The 21,078-nt window shown below is 37.9% G+C and overlaps 1 non-coding gene and 1 pseudogene across 1 annotated transcript; both read left to right on the forward strand.

Annotated features, from left to right (window-relative positions):
* Window positions 1-21,078, forward strand: part of LOC114892082 — an 89,664-nt pseudogene that overhangs the window by 22,585 nt on the left and 46,001 nt on the right.
* LOC114893550 lies at window positions 7,717-7,823 on the forward strand. The gene has a single exon (XR_003792967.1). It is a non-coding gene; the product is annotated as a U6 spliceosomal RNA (small nuclear RNA).

Below are 21,078 nucleotides of genomic sequence, written 5' to 3' on the forward strand. Positions count from 1 at the left end.
TAAATAGGCCAGTAAATTATTCCTGCTCTTGTGTTTTGAGAACACATGTTGGTTTCCTAAGCTCTGTATAATTCAAATGAGGAATACTTTGAGCATCAATGTTCAAATGTGTTTATTTTAGAGTTAAATAACAGATAATGTTTTAGATTTCACTGCATACATAAATCCTGTTGATTTGTGAATCTGAGGTTTTCACTAATTTTCTGGGCAGTGATGAGCTACGCTGATTTTAATTCTACTTGTTCATTGCACTGCATTACAAGCTAGAATGTAGTTGGCTGATTTTGATTTCATGCTTCAGGTTGGAAATTGCATTGTGGAAATGAACTCATCACAACAGGTAAATGAATTTGACCAAGACGTTAAGTGGGCATCTCCACCATGCCTAATGCAATATCAGTATCTTCTTTGGGGTGCATAGGCATCTGTGACAGCTAAAAATGAGTTCCCTTGTTCCTTGAGTGCTTAGCATCTAATTTTAACTAACCCTGAAGGAAAGCCCAGAAAGCTGTGTCATGCTGCCCTGAAAGTCATCAGGGACCAGTCCACCTGGGCTTGGCGTGCAGTGAGTCTGCTGATAAAATTTTCATAAAAATGAGGATGGATGCCTTCTGCAGGTTGCTCATTCTGTAGACTACTAATATGAAGTCACTGAACAACAATATATATGGGTTAATAATTTTAGAGATAGCAGTCTTTTGGAAGTTTGAAAGATGACCTTTTGTTTTTTAAACCTATCTGCAACAGTCCTGTTCTCTTTCTCTTTCTACTTTTTTCAGTCTTTGTATTTTTTTCTCTCTTCTTTCAACTCTTGATTTTGTCTTTTTTTCCTTCCAGAGTAAAGAGATGACGGAAGGGAGATATATTCTGACAAAAGAGAGGGTCATAATAAGAGACTATACAATGTATTTTGATTTGTGTTTGGATCACATTGTATATTTTCATGTATTTATTTTGAAAAGTTGGAAAGTTGAATTTTTAGTTATTTTTCTCAATTTTTCCCTAATGAAAATCAGCAACATACTTAGAATCAATGTTTAAAATGTTTGTTTCTGGATTGATCTAGTTTTATACATTAATGATCTCTGCATCTTAATTTTAAGGATTTTGGTCTTTTTTTTTTTTTTGTCCTAAAGTAAGGATAAAGAAGTTGGCTTATCAAGTAGGCAGAGGACTGGATGCAAGGTATGAAGCCAAAATGGGATGTGAGCTGGGGAACCAGGAAAGAAAAGATTTAGCTTTAGTGATTGGAAAAATAGGAGGTAGCCTGGAGGAACTCAAGAGCATTTGCCAACATCTGTTCCATACTTGAGAGAGTTGCATTCATTCAGAGGTCCTAGAACAGGCTGGAAACCATGGTTTTCAAATCCCTTTTACTCACAAAACTCTTTTATTAACTGAACTCTTGAACAGATTCTATTATGTTAAATAGATGAAAATGATCATAGTGAGGTAGAGCTCTACTTTCTTGGCCTCATATAAAGGTAGTCTCAGAGTAAACATTTGTCTTTGCAGAGCACAGCATGAAAATCTCAAAGAGTTAGGCTTGAGTGGGGAGTCCTCCCTGGTAGCCCTGAGAGATGGGAACTAATATTTAGGCACCTATATGCACCAGGTGCCTCTGTATACATCATCGCCTTTGAATAGATGATGGGCCTCACACTGCCAGGGAACAGTTCCACAGAGAGGAGCACACTAGCGGAGACTTGGACAGAAGATAAGCAGGGTTAAAGGAGCAAATTTCTCCAAGAGCTGTGCATAGATTGAAAGCTTCAGACACAGCTATGACATCAATGGTGTAATGACCACAGAGAAGACATCAGGCCCAGAAAGAGGTGACACAAAGTTAGAGACAAAAGCTACAGAATCAAAGGAATAGTTGAAATAGGAAAATGCTGGACTCTAGAGCTACACCATGCACCTTACTGTGATTATTTTTAATCGTTTGTACCCCTAAGATGAGCAGTTACCAGACTTACTGAGATTTCTCTAGCCTTCATGGTGACTTATACTCCACAGTTCCTGAGTTCTTATTTAGGACAACACTATGTTGTATGTATTTGTCCATTTAGGAGTAACTAGGGGTAGAGGCTAAAGAAAAGCCAGCAAAAACTCTCTAATTCTTCCTTCTTCCTTTCTGAAGGTCTTTGAAAGCCAAGGAAGTGAGGGACTTAGGCTTTCACCATGGACAGAGGGACTCCAAGGTGGCTGGAAAATCACAGTTCTTGACTGGCTAGTGTTGGCGTCCTTAAGCTGTAGTCATGAGGACGATTTTCCCCACATTCAGGTATCTAGGAGTTTTCTGTGATCTTCTAAGACAGGTAACATGTACGTCTATGTCTCTTGGGCTCTGTAGATATATATCCCTAAAAGAAAGCTTGGTGACTCGAATTTCTCTGACACCATGTACTTAAGCTTCTGGATTCCTTCTCACTTCTTGGAGAGCAGTACCAGAGGGCTGGAAGGTTTATCCCTATTCTACTGGGACACTACAGGACTGTGCAAATGCTTCACCTGAACCTAAAGTCCCATAGGTTCGTATTCATTTGTCCAGAGGTGATTTGTTCAGGACACCTCTGTGTCAGAAGATGCCTTGCTCATTACGGAAGTATTCCATAACGAAATATGAAATATGAAGTCATAAAATGTCAATATAAAGATGTGCTATATCTATTTCATTATTAAAAAGATAGGAAAATTGTGGTTCACATTGCAGTTTCTGAGGAGACCTGATTTTAGTCCTAATCATGCTGTATGCCACTGAACCGAACTGGTCTCATGTTTCAGTGCTGGAAACAAAGGCAAAAAGGTCAACCCTAGACTCTGAAGCACAAATTCCAAAAGAGCCCGATTGCTCTTTTTTTTCTTGTCCTTTGCAAATAAATAGGGCTCCAAAGGAGAGACAGCCCAACTAGGAAGATTTCAGAATATGACTCTTCCAGATCCTCCTTGGGTTCTCCAGTTTGGAATAGAAACCCTGACATTACTGCAGGCTGTATAGGCTACAGGAGTTCAGCCTGATCCTCTATTCTACAGCAGGAATCTCCAAACAGGCGGCAAGAGGAGATAGTTCCTATTTTCCAGAAGCCTTGTGATCTCTGGGGTGTGGGGTGTGGGAGCTGGAGATACTGAGGGTGAAGTGCTCAGATGGGAAAGAAGTATTGCTGAAAGGGCATGAGTATGGAAGAATCTGGAAGCAAGGAAATCAGTTAGAGGCTCCTGAGCTACTTCAGGAGAGAGTTGATGAGGGTCTCACCTAAGGAGATAGAGCTGGGATGAAGAAGGGAAAGAATATTTGAGAGATGTTTCACAGGTAAAATCTTCAGTACAACCATACCTCTTAAACTTTGAAGTTTCAGTCTCCCTCACTGGTGTTGCACGGGAGCTTCAAGTGTGAGAGTGAGAAAGCTCAGGATGGATGCCCAGAATATAGGCTCAGCTTCATTCTAGTCGCACACCTTGCAGTTGACAACCTCTACCACCACTGCCACCAATGCGAAGTTATTTACACCTCTAAATTTCCTACATTCAGCTCTCCCCTGTGCTCTCCTCAGTCTCCCCATCCCCTGGGATATCCTAGGTCCCAGTTTGAACTATCAAATTTTATAACTAATTGTGATTCACTTCGCCATAGTTTTATAAATTTTTCATTTTGGTTTATTGTTTTAAAATCAACTCTTCCCCTAGGAGATACAGCAATGATAGAAAATAAATGAAACCTGTGCCTATTACAACTCACCCTACATAAATCATCTTACCCTTGGTGAATGGGAAAATGGCTATTCGTGTGAGGCTGAAAATTGAATGTACTCGGGCAAATTAAGGAGCAGAAAACGAGTATGAAATGAGAGCATTCAAAAAAGGTTGTTTTAAGATGTTTCAGGTTTGTTTTTTCTCTCCTGCTCTAAAATATTCTGTGTACTAAGGACTTGCCCAGGAGTCAAGAGGAGCAGCTTCTACATTATCAGAGTCAGTGTGAACCTGTATTATCAGCAGGTCCACAGGACCCTAAGCATTTTTCTCAGGATTAGAGAAGATGTGGTAATCATCACACAGAGCTGGGTCTGAGTGAAATGAGAAGCAGACCAAAGGTAAGAGGTCTCTGGGCAGAATTTTTTTCAAAAGTGGTTTCAGACTTCCCTACACGGCCGAAGTCCCCAAGAATTTAAGTACAGATCCATGAGCAAAACTTGGGATTTGAATCTGAATTTTTAAGCTTGGGCCCTGGAAATGTGCATTTTTATAAAAGCTCTTGAAGTGACTAAGAGACATGATCAGGTTCATAAACTTCATTTCTGGTAGTTGGGACTAGAATATAAGAAACTAAGAAATGGGGTTGAGTTTTCCCATTAATTACAACCTTAGAGAAGTACCTCTAGGTTTTACTTCTTTCTTATAAAATATGAGGCTCCCAGATCCCTCCAGGATCTAAAATGTTATGATTCAATAAATAAGAGTTTTAGCAGTTACATTTCTGTTTTTGTGCCTTTGGGTTTAGAAACTAATTTTCAGAGCTTGCCTTTAATGTAGATGGAGTTTGTGGCTGACTATAGCACCAATTCAAAGGATTCCAAGTAGGTTTTTCTTCCTCAGAACATCTTCTACACCAGCCTGCTTTCAGTTTCGGAAATTTCTGCATTAGAGGAATGGGTTAAAGTGAGGTCTCTTTAGTTACATATTTAAGTCCCCTTTTGTAGGAGTTAGTAACTGCATTAGCAAGTTGATAATAGTTTTGTACCAAATATTGTAGCATTTCTCAGCCACTTTTTCTATCATGACACTTATGACTAGTTGTGTTCACATGTGCTTTTCTTTCTCATTGATGTAGTCAGTGTTGTGTACGATGCCCAACTGTATCTCTACTGTTTTCCTTCCTATTATGAAAGCATCTCAGAATGCAAAGAATGAGAGTGACATAATTATTAGAATAACCTAGAATCTGGTCAAGTTTTATAAGAATAAAAGTATCACTAATTCTCCAAGTTGGATGTGAGTAAAAAAAATTAGTTGAGACATGCCTCTTCTGATTGTGACTGTGTTAATTTGCTAGGTCTGCCATCAACTGATTGGTTTAAACAACAGAAACCTATTGTCTCAGTTCTGGAAGCTAGGAAGTCTGAAATCAAGGTGTTCTTCTTTCTAGGCATGTCTGGCTCTGTGTCCAAATTTCTCCTTTTTATGAGGATACAAGTCACATTATGTAAGGATCCATCCTAATGATTTCATCTTAACTTGATCATCTGTGAAGACCTTATTACCAAATAAGGTTACATTCACAGGTACTGATGGTTAAGACTTTAACATTTTGGGGAGGATACAGTTAAACCCATAACAGTGTCATTCCATTGTATGGTGGCATTGATGGTGAAAATCTAATGAATTAATTTATGAGGTGGATCATGGTCCTTCGGCAATTAATAAAAACATAGACAGGTTTTTCAGGTGTGAGATGGAGAAATTAAAGATGGAGCACAGAAACTGCCAGAGGCATGACTGGCCCAGATTGAAAGGCCTTAAACTGCCAGCAAAAAGTAATTGGCAACGAAGACTGTGGGAAGGATTGCCATAACTAGGAGAACTACCTTAAGGTAGTTGCAAGGACACTAAATACAAACTTAGCCTTCTTTATGTAGAAGACAGCTCCTACAGGGAAGTGTGGGAAGGGTAAGGTTACTAGAGTAAATTTTGGAGTAGCTGTTTTGAATCTCTGCTCCTGAGAGTTTCATAGCATTAAATTTTTATATCACCATCTTACTGTTATAATAAAAGCATTAATCACATCATTAATAAAACTAGTATTTTATCCCAAACCTGGTAGTTTTCTATTGGTATATATTAAGGTTGTACAATTGCACAGCACATATACTGTGCACTGACATGTATTTTGAAGGTAGTCTGGGGAATGGGAAGGTATTTGATGGTATTTTGGAAATACATAGTGATGCCTGCTTGTACTGTCATGAAGCAACTGTGTGCATATTTCCCCAACTTCATGATCATGTTGGTTTCATGAAATTGTTCAAGATGGGAGAATTTATACTATGGCAATTGGCAAGTGCTGTAAATTATAGCTTCAACTTTGTTTTGAAAGCTGGTTATTAAACATTCACCAGAACACCACCAGATATAAACTGCGTTTTAAACAAATTAATACACTCTGGTTTTAGGGGCACTTACAAGAAAAACTGTTTTTCCTGCTGAACAAAAGTAGCTGTTTCTTGGTACCATGCATTAGAATAGTGTGAAGATGAACAATAGGGCCAGTTTAGGAAGCAGATGAAATGAATTTGAACTGCAATCTAGTAATGGCTTCTAAAGCTCTTGAGCAAATTGCCGAGGTAATTCTGGTATGTGAAATGCATTCATTAAGAAGAGTTAAAATTCAAACTTCCTGCTTCCCTGACACAGGATGATTAACAGGAGGACTAGAAGGATCATCATTTCCATGGAAAACCCTGGAAATCAGAGAGTTCCAAGCTGTCATTAGTTGTTTTCAGGATTAAAAATTTAAAAAAAATGACTAATTAAACATTTGTTAATTCAACCTGTACATTTTATGGGTATTTGGATAATACGCACTAATGTGAAGAAAAATGAGCTTAGGAACTTAGAACCTTCTTTAGGTTGATTTGCCTTTTCCCACCTGGAATTACCAGAGAAGAACAAAGATGTCACCTTTCTGAATAAGTCTGCAGTGCGTCTCAAGCTTTAACGCGTTTATAGATCATCTGGGAAGCTTGTTAAAAAATTTAGATTTTCATTCAACAACTCTGGGGTGGGACCTCAGCTGCTGGTCCCCAGAGCACACTCTGAGTAGCAAGGAGCTAGAAATCTTTCAGAGGATGTGAGTGTGGAGATGCCCCTGACTGGGTGTGACCCTCCCTCTCGCCCACCTTGCCCTCAGCAGCAATAAGCAACACATGATTTGAAGGTTTTCCTTCTATTTTATTCTGCTACACTTTCTTTTAATTTAGATTTATTTACTGGTTGATGGTAACAGTGTCCTCCCTTAGAAATTCCTCTGAGGTCACCACTTCTTAACATTTAAACCTGTTCTATTTTTTTTCTCCCTAAGTCTTGAGACTAACTGGGATCTCTGTAATTCTACACAGCTTCCAGTAGAGGTCATTACCTCGTTACAGAAATATTTTCTTTCTTTTTTTTTTCCTAAGAGATAGTTCAGTGGCTGGGATGAATTTGCCTTCTCTGGGAGGCAGTCAGCCTAAGGGACCAGTTATCTCCAAGGCCACTGGTTTGCACATAATATCCCCTCCATGCAAAAGTGGGAGTGTCAAAGATGGGCAGACTTTTCCAATCCCCTAGGAAAAATGAAGGAAACAACAACTGAAGCATGGCTAAAGGGCTACAAAATTTAAATGCAGCGTATTAGTTTGCTAGGGTTGCCGTAACAAAGTTCCACAGCTGGTGACTTAAACAACTGAAATTTATTTTCTCACAGTTCTAGAGGCTGGAAGTCCTCAATTAAGGCATTGCCAGAATTGATTTCTTCTGAGGGAAGGATGTGTTCCAGGCCTCTCTCTGACTTATTAGATGGCCGTTTTCTCCCTGTTGTCTTCATATCATCTTCCCCCTGTATGTGTCCATGTCCACACTTCCTTTTCTTATAAGGACATCAGTCATGTTTGATTAGGGCTCACCCCAATTAACTCATATCAATTCAGTTACCTCTTTAAGGACTCTTAATAAATACAATTAGTGCTCACTTCGGCAGCACATATACTAAAATTGGAATGATACAGAGAAGATTAGCATGGTCCCTGTGCAGGGATGACACGCAAATTCGTGAAGCGTTCCACATTTTTTTTTTCCTATTGTGGTGCTGATGTACCTTCTGGTTGTTTCAATATTTTTGTATTCTTTCTAACATATCTGTTAGTTTCCTAGCCTAATTTTTTACTTTGTTATTGTTCTTTTATTTATTTATTTTTTTTGCCACTCACACAGCTTGGGGGATCTTGGTTCATGAGCCGGGGGTCAGGTGAAGGAAGCTTCTGTGGTGGGAGCTCTGAGTCTGAACCACTGAACTAATAGAGAAACTCAGACCTCTGGAAATATTCACTGGAGTGAGGTCTCATGGAGGTCCTTGTCTCAGCACCAAGACCCAGCTCTACCCAACAGTCTACAAACTCCAGTGTTGGAAGCCTCAGGCCAAACAACCAGTAAGACAGGAACACAATCCCACTCATATAAATAAAAAAAAATGAGACAGCAAAAAAATATGTGACAGATGAAGGAGCAAGGTAAAAACCTACAAGACCAAATAAATGAAGAGGAAACAGGCAATCAACATGAAAAAGAATTCACAGTAATGATAGTAAAGATGATCCAGAATCTCAGAAATAGAATGGAGGCATGGATTGAGAAAATACAAGGAATGTTTAACAAAGATCTAGAAGAACTAAAGAACAAACACAGATGAACAACACAATAACTGAAATGAAAAATACACTAGAAGGAATCAATAACAGAATAACTGAGGCAGAAGAACAAATAAGTGAGCTGGAAGACAAAATGGTGGAAATAACTGCCAAGCAGCAGAATAAAGAAAAAACAAGGAAAAGAATTGAAGACAATCTCAGAGACCTCTGGGACAACACTAAATGCACCAATATTTGAATTATAAGGGTCCCAGGAGAAGAAGAGAAAAAGTAAGGGTCTGAGAAAATATTTGAAGAGATTATAGTTGAAAACTTCCCTAACATGGGAAAGGAAATACCCACCCAAATCCAGGAAGTGCAGAGAGTCCCATACAGGATAAACCCAAGGAGAAACACACTGAGACATATTAATCAAACTATATAAAGTTAAGTACAAATAAAAATATTAAAAGCATCAAGGAAAAAGCAAAAAATAACATACCAGGGAATACCCATAAGGTTATCAGCAGATTTTTCAGCAGAAACTCTGCAGGCCAGAAGGGAGTGGCAGAATATACTTAAAGTGATGAAAGAGAAAAACCCACAACCAAGATTACACTACCCAGCAAGGATCTCATTCAGATTCAATGAAGAAATCAAAAGCTTTTCAGACAAGTGAAAGCTAAGAGAATTCAGCACCACCAAACCAGCTTTACAACAAATGCTAAAGAAACTTCTCTAGGTGGGAAGCACAAGAGAAAAAAAAGACCCACAAAAACAAATCCAAAACAATTAAGAAAATGTAATAGGAACATACATATTGATAATAACCTTGATTGTAAATGGATTAAATGCCCCAACCAAAAGAAAAGACTGGCTGAATGGATGCAAAAACAAGACCCATATATATGCTGTCTACAAGAGACCCACTTCAGACCTAGGGACACATACAGACTGAAAGTGAAGGGATGGAAAAAGATATTCCATGCAAATGGAAATCAAAAGAAAGCTGCAGTAGCAATACTAATATCAGATAAAATAGACTTTAAAATAAAGACTGTTACAAGAGATAAGGAGGAACACTACATAATGATCAAAGAATCAACCCAAGAAGAAGATATAACAATTATAAATGTTTATGCACCCAACATTGGAACACCTCAGTACATAAGGCAAATGCCAACAACCATGAAAGGAGAAATCGATAGTAACACAATAATAGTAGGGGACTTTAACACCCCACTTACACCAATGGACAGATCATCCAAACAGAAAATAAATAAGGAAGCACAAGCTTTAAAGGACACAATAGACCAGATAGATTTAATTGATATTTATAGAACATTCCACCTGAAAGTGGCAGAATACACTTTCTTCTCAAGTGCACATGGAACATTCTCCAGGATCACATCTTGGGTCACAAAACAAGCCTTGGTAAATTTAAGAAAATTGAAATCATATCAAGCATCTTTTCCAGCCACAACGCTATGAGATTAGAAATAAATTACAGGGGGAAAAAAACATAAAAAACACAAACACATGGAGGCTAAACAATATGCTACTAAATACCAAGAGATGACTGAAGAAATCAAAGAGGAAATCAAAAGATACATAGAAACAAATGACAACAAAAACACGACAACCCAAAATCTATGGGACGCAGCAAAAGCAGTTCTAAGAGGGAAGTTTATAGCAATTCAATCTCACCTCAAGAAAAATCTCAAATAAACAGTCTACCCCTACACCTAAAACAACTAGAGAAAGAAGATCAAAGAAATCCCAAAGTCAGTAGAAGGAAAGAAATCATAAAGATCAGAGCAGAAATAAAATAGTAATGAAGAAAACAATAGCAAAGATCAATAAAACTAAAAGCTGGTTCTTTGAGAAGATAAACAAAATTGATAAACCCTTAGCCAGACTCATCAAGAAAAAAGGGAGAGGACTCAAATCAATAAAATTAGAAATGTAAAAGGAAAAATCACAACTGACACTGCAGAAATACAAAGATTTGTAAGGGAATACTACAAACAACTATATGCCAATAAAATGGACAACCATGAAGAAGTGGACAAATTCTTGGAAAGGTACAATTTTCCAAGACTGAACCAGGAAGAATTAAAAAATATGAATAGACCTATCACAAGCAATGAAATTGAAACCGTAATTTAAAATCTTCCAACAAACAAAAGTCCAGGACCAGCTGGCTTCACAGGCGAATTCTGTGAAACATTTAGAGAAGAGCTAACACTGATCCTTATAAAACTTTTCCAAAAAATTGCAGAGGGAGAAACACTCCCAAATTCATTCTATGAAGCCACCATCACCCTGAAACCAAAACCAGAAAAAGATATCACAAAAAAAGAAAATTACAGACGAATATGACTGATGAACATAGATGCAGAAATCCTGAACAAAATACTAGCAAACAGAATCCAACAACACGTTAAAAGGATAATCCACCATGATCAAGTGAGATTTATCACAGGGATGCATGGATTCTTCAGTATATGCAAATCAATCAATGTGATACACCACATTAATAAATTAAGGAATAAAAACCACATGATCATCTCAATAGATGCAGAAAAACCTTTAACAAAATTCAACACACATTTATGATAAAATCTCTCCAGAGAATGCACATAGAGGGAACCTACCTCAACATAATAAAGGCCATATATGACAAACCCACAGGAAGCATTATACTCAATGGTGAAAAACTGAAAACATTTCCAATAAGATCAGGAACAAGACAAGGATGTCTTGTTAAAAACTTGTTATTTAACATAGTTTTGGAAGTCCTATCCATGGCAATCAGAGAAGAAAAAGAAATAAAAGTAATACAAATTGGAAAAGAAGAAGTAAAACTGTCACTCTTTGCAGATGACATGATACTATACATAGAAAATCCTAAAGATGCCCCCAGAAAACTCCTAGAACTAATCAATGAATTTCATAAGGTTGCAGGATACAAAATTAATGCAGAGAAATCTCTGGCATTCCTATACACCAACAATGAAAAATCAGAAAGAGAAACTAAGGAAACACTCCCATTTACTATTGCAACAAAAAGAATAAAATACCTAGGAATAAACCTGCCTAAGTCTTTCTCCCTCTGCCTAAGGAGGCGAAAGACTTGTACTCAGAACACTATAAAACGCTAATGAAGGAAATCAAAGATGACATAAACAGATGGAGAAATATACCATGTTCTTGGATTGGAAGAATCAATGTTGTGAAAATGACTATACCACCCAAAGCAATCTACAGATTCAGTGCAATCCCTATCAAACTACCAATGGCATTCTTCACAGAATTAGAACAAAAAATTTTACAATTTGTATGGAAACACAAAAGACACTGAATAGCCAAAGCAATCTTGAGGAAAAAAATGGAGTTGGAGGAATCAGCCTCCCTGACTTCAAATTATACCACAGAGCTACAGTAATCAAGACAGTATGGTACTGGCACGAAAACAGAGATATAGATCAGTAGTACAGGATAGAATACCCAGAGATAAACCCACGCACATATGGATACCTAATTTATGACAAAGGAGGCAAGAACATACAAAGGAGAAAAGACAGCCTCTTCAATAAGTGGAGCTGGGAAAACTGGACAGCTACACGGAAAAGAATGAAATTAGAACACTCCCTAACAACATACACAAAAATAAACTCAAAATGGATTGAAGACCTAAATGTAAGACTGGACACTATAAAACTCTTAGAGGAAAACGTAGGAAGAACACTCTTTGACATAAATCACAGCAAGATCTTTTTTGATCCACCTCCTAGAGTAATGGAAATAAAAATAAACAAATGGGGCCTAATGAAACTTCAAAGCTTTTGCACAGCAAAGGAAACCATAAACAACAAAAAGACATCCCTCAGAATGGGAGAAAATATTTGCAAATGAAACAACAGACAAAGGATTAATATCCAAAATATACAAACAGCTCATGGAGCTCAATATCAAAAAAACAAACAATACAGTTAAAAAATGGGTGGAAGACCTAAATAGACATTTCACCAAAGAAGATGTACAGCTGGCCAGGAGGCACGTGAAAAAATGCTCAACATCACTAATTATTAGAGAAATGGAAATCAAAACTACAATGAGGTTTCACCTCACACCAGTCAGAATGGCCATCATCAAAAAATCTAGAAAAATTAAATGCTGGAAAGGGTGTGGTTAAAAAGGGAACCCTCCTGCACTGTTGGTGGGAATGTAAATTGATACAATCACCATGGAAAACAGAATGGAGCTTCTTTAAAAAACTAAAATAGAACTGCCATATCACCCAGCAATCCCACTACTGGGCATATACTCTGATAAAACCACAATTCAAAAAGAGACATGTACCACAATGTTCATTGCAGCACTATTTCCAATAGCCAGGGCATGGAACCAACCTAAATGTCCATCAACAGATGAATGGATAAAGAAGATGTGTCACATATATACAATGGAATATTACTCAGTCATAAAAAGAAATGAAATTGAGTTATCTGTAGTGAGGTGGATGGACCTAGAGCCTGTCATAAAGAGTGAAGTAAGTCAGAAAGAGAAACACAAATACCATATGCTAACACATATGTATGGAACCTAAAAAAAAATAAAATTGGTACTGATGAACCTAGTTGCAGAGCAGAAATAAAAGATGTAGTCATAGAGAATGGACTTGAGGACACAGGGTGGTAGAGGGAAGCTGGGGTGAAGTGAAAGTAGCATCGACATATATACACTACCGAATGTAAAATAGTTAGCTAGTGGGAAGCAGCTGCATAGCACAGGGAGATCAGCTTGGTGCTTTATGATGACCTAGAGGGGTGGGATAGGGAGGGTGGAGGGAGGCTCAAGACGCAGGGGATATGGGGACAATATGTATGCATATGGCTGGTTCACTTTGTTAAACAGCAGAAACTAACCAATATTGTGAAGCAATTATACTCCAATAAAGATCTATTAAAAAAATAAAACAGTATGACACTGGTGTAATGATAGACGTATAGATCAGTGGAATGCAATTGGGTTTCCAGAAATAAACTCATGCATTTATGGCCAATAAATAAATTAAATAAATAAATAAATACAATTAAATTCTGAGGTATGGGGGTATTAGGATTGCAACATATGAATTTTTTTTTTTTTTTCAGTACGTGGGCCTCTCACTGTTGTGACCTCTCCCGTTGCGGAGCACAGGCTCCGGACGTGCGGGCTCAGCGGCCATGGCTCATGGGCCTAGCCACTCCGCGGCATGTGGGATCTTCCCAGACCGGGGCACGAACCCGTGTCCCCTGCATCGGCAGGTGGACTCTCAACCGCTGTGCCACCTGGGAAGCCCTACACATGATTTTTTTTTTTAACATCTTTATTGGGGTATAGTTGCTTTACAATGGTGTGTTAGTTTCTGCTTTATAACAAAGTGAATCAGTTACACATATACATATGTTCCCATATCTCTTCCCTCTTGCGTCTCCCTCCCTCCCACCCTCCCTATCCCACCCCTGTAGGTGGTCACAAAGCACGGAGCTGATCTCCCTGTGCTATGCAGCTGCTTCCCACTAGCTATCTACCTTACGTTTGGTAGTATATATATGTCCATGCCTCTCTCTCACTTTGTCACAGCTCACGCTTCCCCCTCCCCATATCCTCAAGTCCGTTCTCTAGTAGTTCTGTGTCTTTATTCCTGTCTTTCCCCTAGGTTCTTCATGACATTTTCTTTTCTTAAATTCCATATATATGTGTTAGCATACAGTATTTGTCTTTCTCTTTCTGACTTACTTCACTCTGTATGACAGACTCTAGGTCTATCCACCTCATTACAGATACCTCAATTTCGTTTCTTTTTATGGCTGAGTAATATTCCATTGTATATATGTGACACATCTTCTTTATCCATTCATCTGATGATGGACACTTAGGTTGTTTCCATGTCCTGGCTATTGTAAATAGAGCTGCAATGAACATTTTGGTACATGACTCTTTTTTTTTTTTTTTTTGCAGTACACGGGCCTCTCACTGTTGTGGCCCCTCCCGTTGCAGAGCACAGGCGCTGGACGCGCAGGCTCAGCGGCCATGGCTCACGGGCCTAGCCGCTCCGCGGCATGTGGGATCTTCCCGTGCCGGGGCATGAACCCGTGTCCCCTGCATCGGCAGGCGGACTCTCAACCACTGCGCCACCAGGGAAGCCCCATGACTCTTTTTGAATTATGGTTTTCTCAGGGTATATGCCCAGTAGTGGGATTGCTGGGTCATATCGTAGTTCTATTTGTAGTTTTTTAAGGAACCTCCATACTGTTCTCCATAGTGGCTGTACCAATTCACATTCCCACCAGCAGTGCAAGAGTGTCCCCTTTTCTCCACACCCTCTCCAGCATTTATTGTTTCTAGGTTTTTTGATCATGGCCATTCTGACTGGTGTGAGATGATATCTCATTGTAGTTTTGATTTGCATTTCTCTAATGTTTAATGATGTTGAGCATTCTTTCATGTGTTTGTTGGCCATATGAATTTTTGATGGGACCCAATTTAGCCCATAACATGCAATAAATAGACAAACTGTCTTAAGAGAACGGGACTTCATTGAAAAATAACGCTATGTCTACAGCTATAATTTGTCTGGAAATTCAAATCAAAAGTTTCTTTTCCCTCCATTACCTGAATATGTCTTGAAGATTGAATTAAAATAAAAATCAGCTCCAGTTGTCTTAAGTAATTGTTCATTTTTTGTAGGTGTTACATTTTGATGGCTGATCTAGGAGTAGATCATAGGGGAGGAGAACTCTGAAGCAGGAGACAGGGTGCACATCTTCCAGTTACATTATCCAGACCAGAGGCATTTTCTCCTAAATTACGTCCCACCACTATTTCTATCATAATTTCTTTGTTTCAGGTCTGTTGAGTTTCCTTCTTCTTCTTGACATCTTTCCAGAGATCACATGAACTAAAAGTAAAGTCTCTGTTCTTTGAATTCATTAATTCATTCCAAAGACATACTCCAAAGCACCCACTATATTTTTAATACCCTGGGCACATAAGCTTGAATGTCAGTAACTTCTCCCTAGTAACTTACTATAATAGAGTAGAAATGTTTGTAAGAGATGTGTGGCCATGTGCCATTGCAGAATAGTTGGGGGGGTAGAGTAATTTTAAGGAGGAATCAGGAGATTTTGATATGTCCTTAATTTGGCATTTATTCATGTGCCTTAGGAACCCTCTTCTTACCCACCCAAGAATTGTTATTTTTGTATTTCTCAGAAGGCAGTACACATTGTAGGTGCTCAATGAATGCTTGTAGAAGAATGAATAAAATCAGGTGTTATAAGTCTCTTACTCAGGAATGAATGTTAAGGTACTATTCTGCAAGGTGGGCTTACTTGGGTGATCTGCCCATTCTGGGCACCAGCCCTTGTCCATCAGCGTCCACACGGGCCACATAACTATAAATCCTACTCCCAGAGGGGCTTCATCAGAACAACAAAAAGGTATGTTGTAAATTACTGAACACGAGTTACAGACTTAGAACTTTATAGAATTTAGCTATTTTGAAGATGCAACAACTAAAATGTTATAGACTGGGGTTTTGAGATTAGCATTTTACTTTCTCCTTTCTAAGGAAATAGTGAAAACCTTGGTCATCTCTGGCTGAGAGAATTGTATCCGTCTTAATCTCCTTCAGATTTTCAGGTTTATTACATTAGTTCTCTTGTAAGTATTCTGCCTTGCTCTGTCCTATGCCTTTTGGTGTCAAGAAGGTCACTTCTTCACAGTGGAGCCCTTTTTAATTAAAATAAAGATTCTAAATTTGCTTTGGGTCCATTTTAAGTGCAGAGACTTCATTAATTACACCAGCAGGAGGTTTCCTAATGCTATAACATCTAGGAGCCTTTGAAAAATTAATTTGAAAAGGTTTTTCTTCCTTATTGTGTGGTTTTGTGTGAATTTGTTTCCTCTTGAGTATTCTGACGGCTGTATCTTTTTTTTTTTTAAATCCAGGTTGCTTTAGAGGATGAGGAGCCTGCTGATTTCATTGCAAATGAAATATAAGCCTCACAGCCAAGAACCATTAATACCATAACATTCTATCTGGTTTTAGCCACTAGGGAAAATTACTATTTAACAAAATGTTGAAATAAATAAATAGTAATTTATGACACCATTGTTCTCTGTTGTTGGAAACCTCACCTTTAAAAGTAGTTATCACATCTTGGAGGGAGACTCATGAAAAGAAAAAGAATTTGAGGGATTTTCTCCAGTGGTGCTCTCCTGCTTGACTCTTTTTCCCCCTTATTAACCTACTCCTACTGAAGCAAATACACTTGGTCTTCCACTTTGTTTTTTCCCAATTTCTTTTTGTATAAATACTCTTGGCTTTGAGGTAACATGAAGGAGTGAATGCTAGGTCTGAGAGTCCAGAACATAAGCAGACATGAAAGCCTCATCACTAGAACATCAGAGGCTAACACAGAAAGTGCTAAAACAGAAATCAAGTTGTTTCCAGCTACCCTTTCTTGTGAGATATTTAGCATCCTGTTCAATATTTGGACACTTGGACTATTCCACAGGCTCCTCAAATCTAAAGTAGAAGTGAGTTAGAGGTAGAAACCTAAATGTGGTCCTTTAGTTGTCTGAGCAAGGACATTGTCCCAGTAGATTCTCTCTCGACATGGTTTGTGCTTGGGCTCATTATGTCCTATCAGTATTTTTACTTTTTAGTTATTTATTTTTTGAACTGGTTAAAGATTTAGATCAGAAGAGGGACACTGTGTAGAAGCTATTCATGAGGTTTACTTGCCAGTTTATTACAAATTGCATCCCTCTCCCAAGGGAGAACACACTCTGTTTCCTTTAATCTCTTTTATAAGGGATGACAGTATATATTAACAGAGGGCAAGAATAGATCATTGGGTTTAAGTATTAATGATCATCTAATAATAAGATGTGATAGGATTATATTAGAATTGCAAAACTGGTCTATTTATTAAGAGTGGCAGGCTATCAAATTATAAGCCTCAGAGGACAGAGGAATAATTATAATCTTCTAGAAATGCAAAAAGTGAAACTCTTTTCAAAGTCAGTTTTATTATTTTGCTATAAACTATGGCCAAATAAGGTTAACTCCGAAAATGTCTGCTATGTGAAAAAGAAATTTTTATTAGCATTTAAATGAGACCTCATCTTCTAACACTTTCTGGTAGTTTTTAGAAGAATTCCACCTTTTTGATATGTTCGTTATGCATAAGGATGTTAAGGTCTTATTGATAACATAGAAATTAATATGCTTTTAAAATGTTTAATTCAGTGTTATAAAATGATTATTAGCTGCAAGTATAGTACATTCTCTAATAGCTCATTACAAAACATGTTATGGTATATATCAGTTAAAAAAGCTTTATATACAGTCTGTGACGACTTGAAAGAAAAGGCAGTGTGAGCAATAACCCTAACACAGGATCTCAAAGTGGGAATTCACATTTCATCTGGAACCTTGACTGACTACTTATAGAACTTCCTCTACAAAACTAAACAAGTCACTTCCCTGATAATAGCAGCTAACTTATTTGGATGTTCTTTGAGCCCCAGTTGAGTGACCTTCATCTGGTGTATTGTCTTCCATTATCTCCAGCCTCACTCAGCCTCCCATTTGGAGTATCTTCATTTTTCTTTCTTGGCTTCTTTATCAGAGCATCTAATTTCAGCTCCTACCCCGTTTCTTCTCTTTATTTCTAAAAAATTTTGAGGAGTGTTCTTTAATAATTAGTTTAATTTATTTGTAATTTTTCAACTCATTGCGTCTTGGCATCAGTTCCTACCATTTTACCAAAACCATTCCTAATTGCTGGATTTGGCAGTAATTATTTTCCTGTCATTGTCTTTTTCTTTTTTCTTTTTTTAAAAGTTTTATTTTATATTGGAGTATATTTGATTAACAATGTTGTGTTAGTTTCAGGTGTATAGCAAAGTGATTCAGTTATACATATATGTATCTATTCTTTTTCAAATTCTTTTCCCATTTAGGTTGATACATGTATTTTGGATGTTGGCTTTGAAGATAAAGTACTAGACCTGTAGACCAGCTTGGTGGAGCAGGATGTCATCCCCAAATAGTGACATCTGCATCTGTGAATATTGGGGGGATTCGAAGACTCCAACACATTCACCCTAACAACTTTAGCCAAGCCCTGCACTGGTTCCTCAAGGTGGTCAAAAAATATAACTTATTCACTAATCGTGCCCTCTCTTTTTATGAAAGTGGGATTCTGTAATTACTAAACACTGTTAAAGTGCAGTAATTATATTTCATTATACCAACAGGGGGATAATAAGCGTTGACTATTACCCCCAGGGTCTAGCTTCAAATTTTTTGAACTCTAGAGCATCAGTGTGGGGCTACATAATGCTAACTTCACTTCTCTCTGATCCCTACAAGGACCATACAGAGTAAAAAGAGACTGCAGTTAATGGTGCCCTAGGAGTAGGAACTGGAGAGGTTAAGAAAAGTCCTATACAGGGTATGCAAATAAGTACATTGATGCAGTTTGACATGAATAAACAGCTTGAAAGCCCAGGAAAATTTTAAAAAGATCTAGAGAAACAACTAGTCATGGTAAACGTGGCCTCAGCCTACATTTCCATGATTAATACAGCAGAGTAAGTTAAAGAATGCCTTTGGAAGGTCACCTCGGTTTCTTGTTAGTTAAAATCAAGACATACAATTTGTCCATTGTAATAGGGCATGGTATCCCTACTATAAAATTCTATCTAGGGATAAGCAGGAAGCTTCTTCATGACTAAAAAGTTATATCTAAATAAGTAGAGAGGTAGAAATCTTAATACCTGAATTATAGAGATGAAGTTGGTCTACCTTTCCTGCTCACCAATAGGACTTTGTGTCTCCCTAGAGGTATAAACCATAAGACCTGGAAGCTCTTTAATTCTGTTACCTGATCTACCTATGATGATGGTCCAGGAGTCACTACAATAAACACTGAATTAATCAGGTTCAGAGAAAGTTATTTTTACCTTAAATATATAAAAAACACAGATGACTGAAAAGATAGACTCATTTTCAGGACCCTAGGAGTATTCTCATGCCTTGAAACCTAATGAAGTTTACCTTGCTGGGTTTGAGATGTTCTTGGGAACTGCAACATCTTTATTCCTTCCCAACTGGAATGGGAATATCTATTCTATACCTGTCCCACCATTGTATTTTGGGAGCAAATAACTAGTTTGTTAGTTTCACAGGCCCACAGATGGGGAAGAATTTTACCCCAAGATGGAGCATAACCCAAGTCTTATTATACTTGATTTAGATAATTTAGAAGATGAGTTTTGGGATTTTTTGTGTTAATGACATTTAGATGAGATTTTTGGATTTAGAGTTGGTGCTAGAATGGGTTAAGTCTTTTGAGGAGGTTGGAAAGGGGTGAATGTATTTTGTACTTGGGAAGGATATGAATTTTGGGAGACCAGGGGCAGACTATTATGGGTTGAATTCTGGTCCCCAAAAGGTGTGTTGAAATCCTAAGGCATGGTACTTGTGAATGTGACCTTATTTGAAAACAGACTCTTTGCTGGATTATCCAATGACTGATTTCCTTATAAGGAGAGAGAGCTTTGGGGGCACACAGAGACATAGAGGAGACACAGGGAAGAAGACCATGTGAAGGCGGAGGCAGATACTGGAGTTATGCTGCCACAAGACAGGAAATGCCAAGGATTGCCAGCAACTATCAGAAGCTAGAAGAGTCAAGGAGGGCATCTTCTTTAGGGCCTTCAGAGAGAATGTGGTCTTATCAACACATTCATTTCAGACTTCTAGTCCTAGAACTATTAGAGAATACATTTCTGTTGTTTTAAGTCACTTGGCCTGTGGTAATTTGTTACGGCAGTCCTAAGAAAGTAATACAAGGTAGGGTTCTATTTATATGAAGTTCTAGAAAATATAAACTAATCTATAGTGACAGAAATTAGATCAGTGGCTGGCTGGAAATATGGGGGTGGTATGTTGGGGACAGGAGGAAGGAAGAAAGGTTTACAAAGGGACGTGAGGAAATTTTGGGAGTGATGGACATACTAATTATTTTGATTGCAGCGATCGAAACAGCATAATGTGCAATTCAAATATGTGCAGTTTATTGTATGTCAATTATACCTCAATAAAGCTGTTAAAAAAGTCATTTCTGGCGAGTAGAATTGGGTTTAGAATGGAATTAAGTGAGGGCTGTTGAAAGAGTAGCAACATAGAATATATTTTCCTTCTTTTATCTATGTTGCTGTTTCTTTTTTTTCTGAGAAAAAGAAAGAAAACATTGTACTTGATTAAATTCTTGGGAATTAGCTCTTCAGTGGATTTAAATGAATTAGCATTAATCTCCCATGGACACTTTTGCCATTGTCCACTTACGGCACCTTTATCCTAACATTTTGCCTTGGTTGGGTTCTATTCTCCCTTTATCAAGCTCAGTAATTGGAAGTCCATTGATAATTGCAGTCATATTATTTGTCTCATTTTCTGTGAGAAACATTTTCCAATGTGCTGTTGTAGTCTTAGGTATAATTCAGTTAGTAGAGACTTTGTCCTAACCAATGCCTCCTTAATGACAGCTGTTTTACTCTGCTGGGGCAGATGAAGCTAACTAGCTTTCTATTAAGGCAAGGTAAGAGGTGGGGATAAATATCTATTTTTTTT

The sequence above is a fragment of the Monodon monoceros genome, unplaced genomic scaffold (assembly GCF_005190385.1).
Source record: "Monodon monoceros isolate NGI ecotype Baffin Bay Population unplaced genomic scaffold, NGI_Narwhal_1 Super_Scaffold_12, whole genome shotgun sequence".
NCBI classification, from domain to species: Eukaryota; Metazoa; Chordata; class Mammalia; order Artiodactyla; family Monodontidae; genus Monodon; species Monodon monoceros.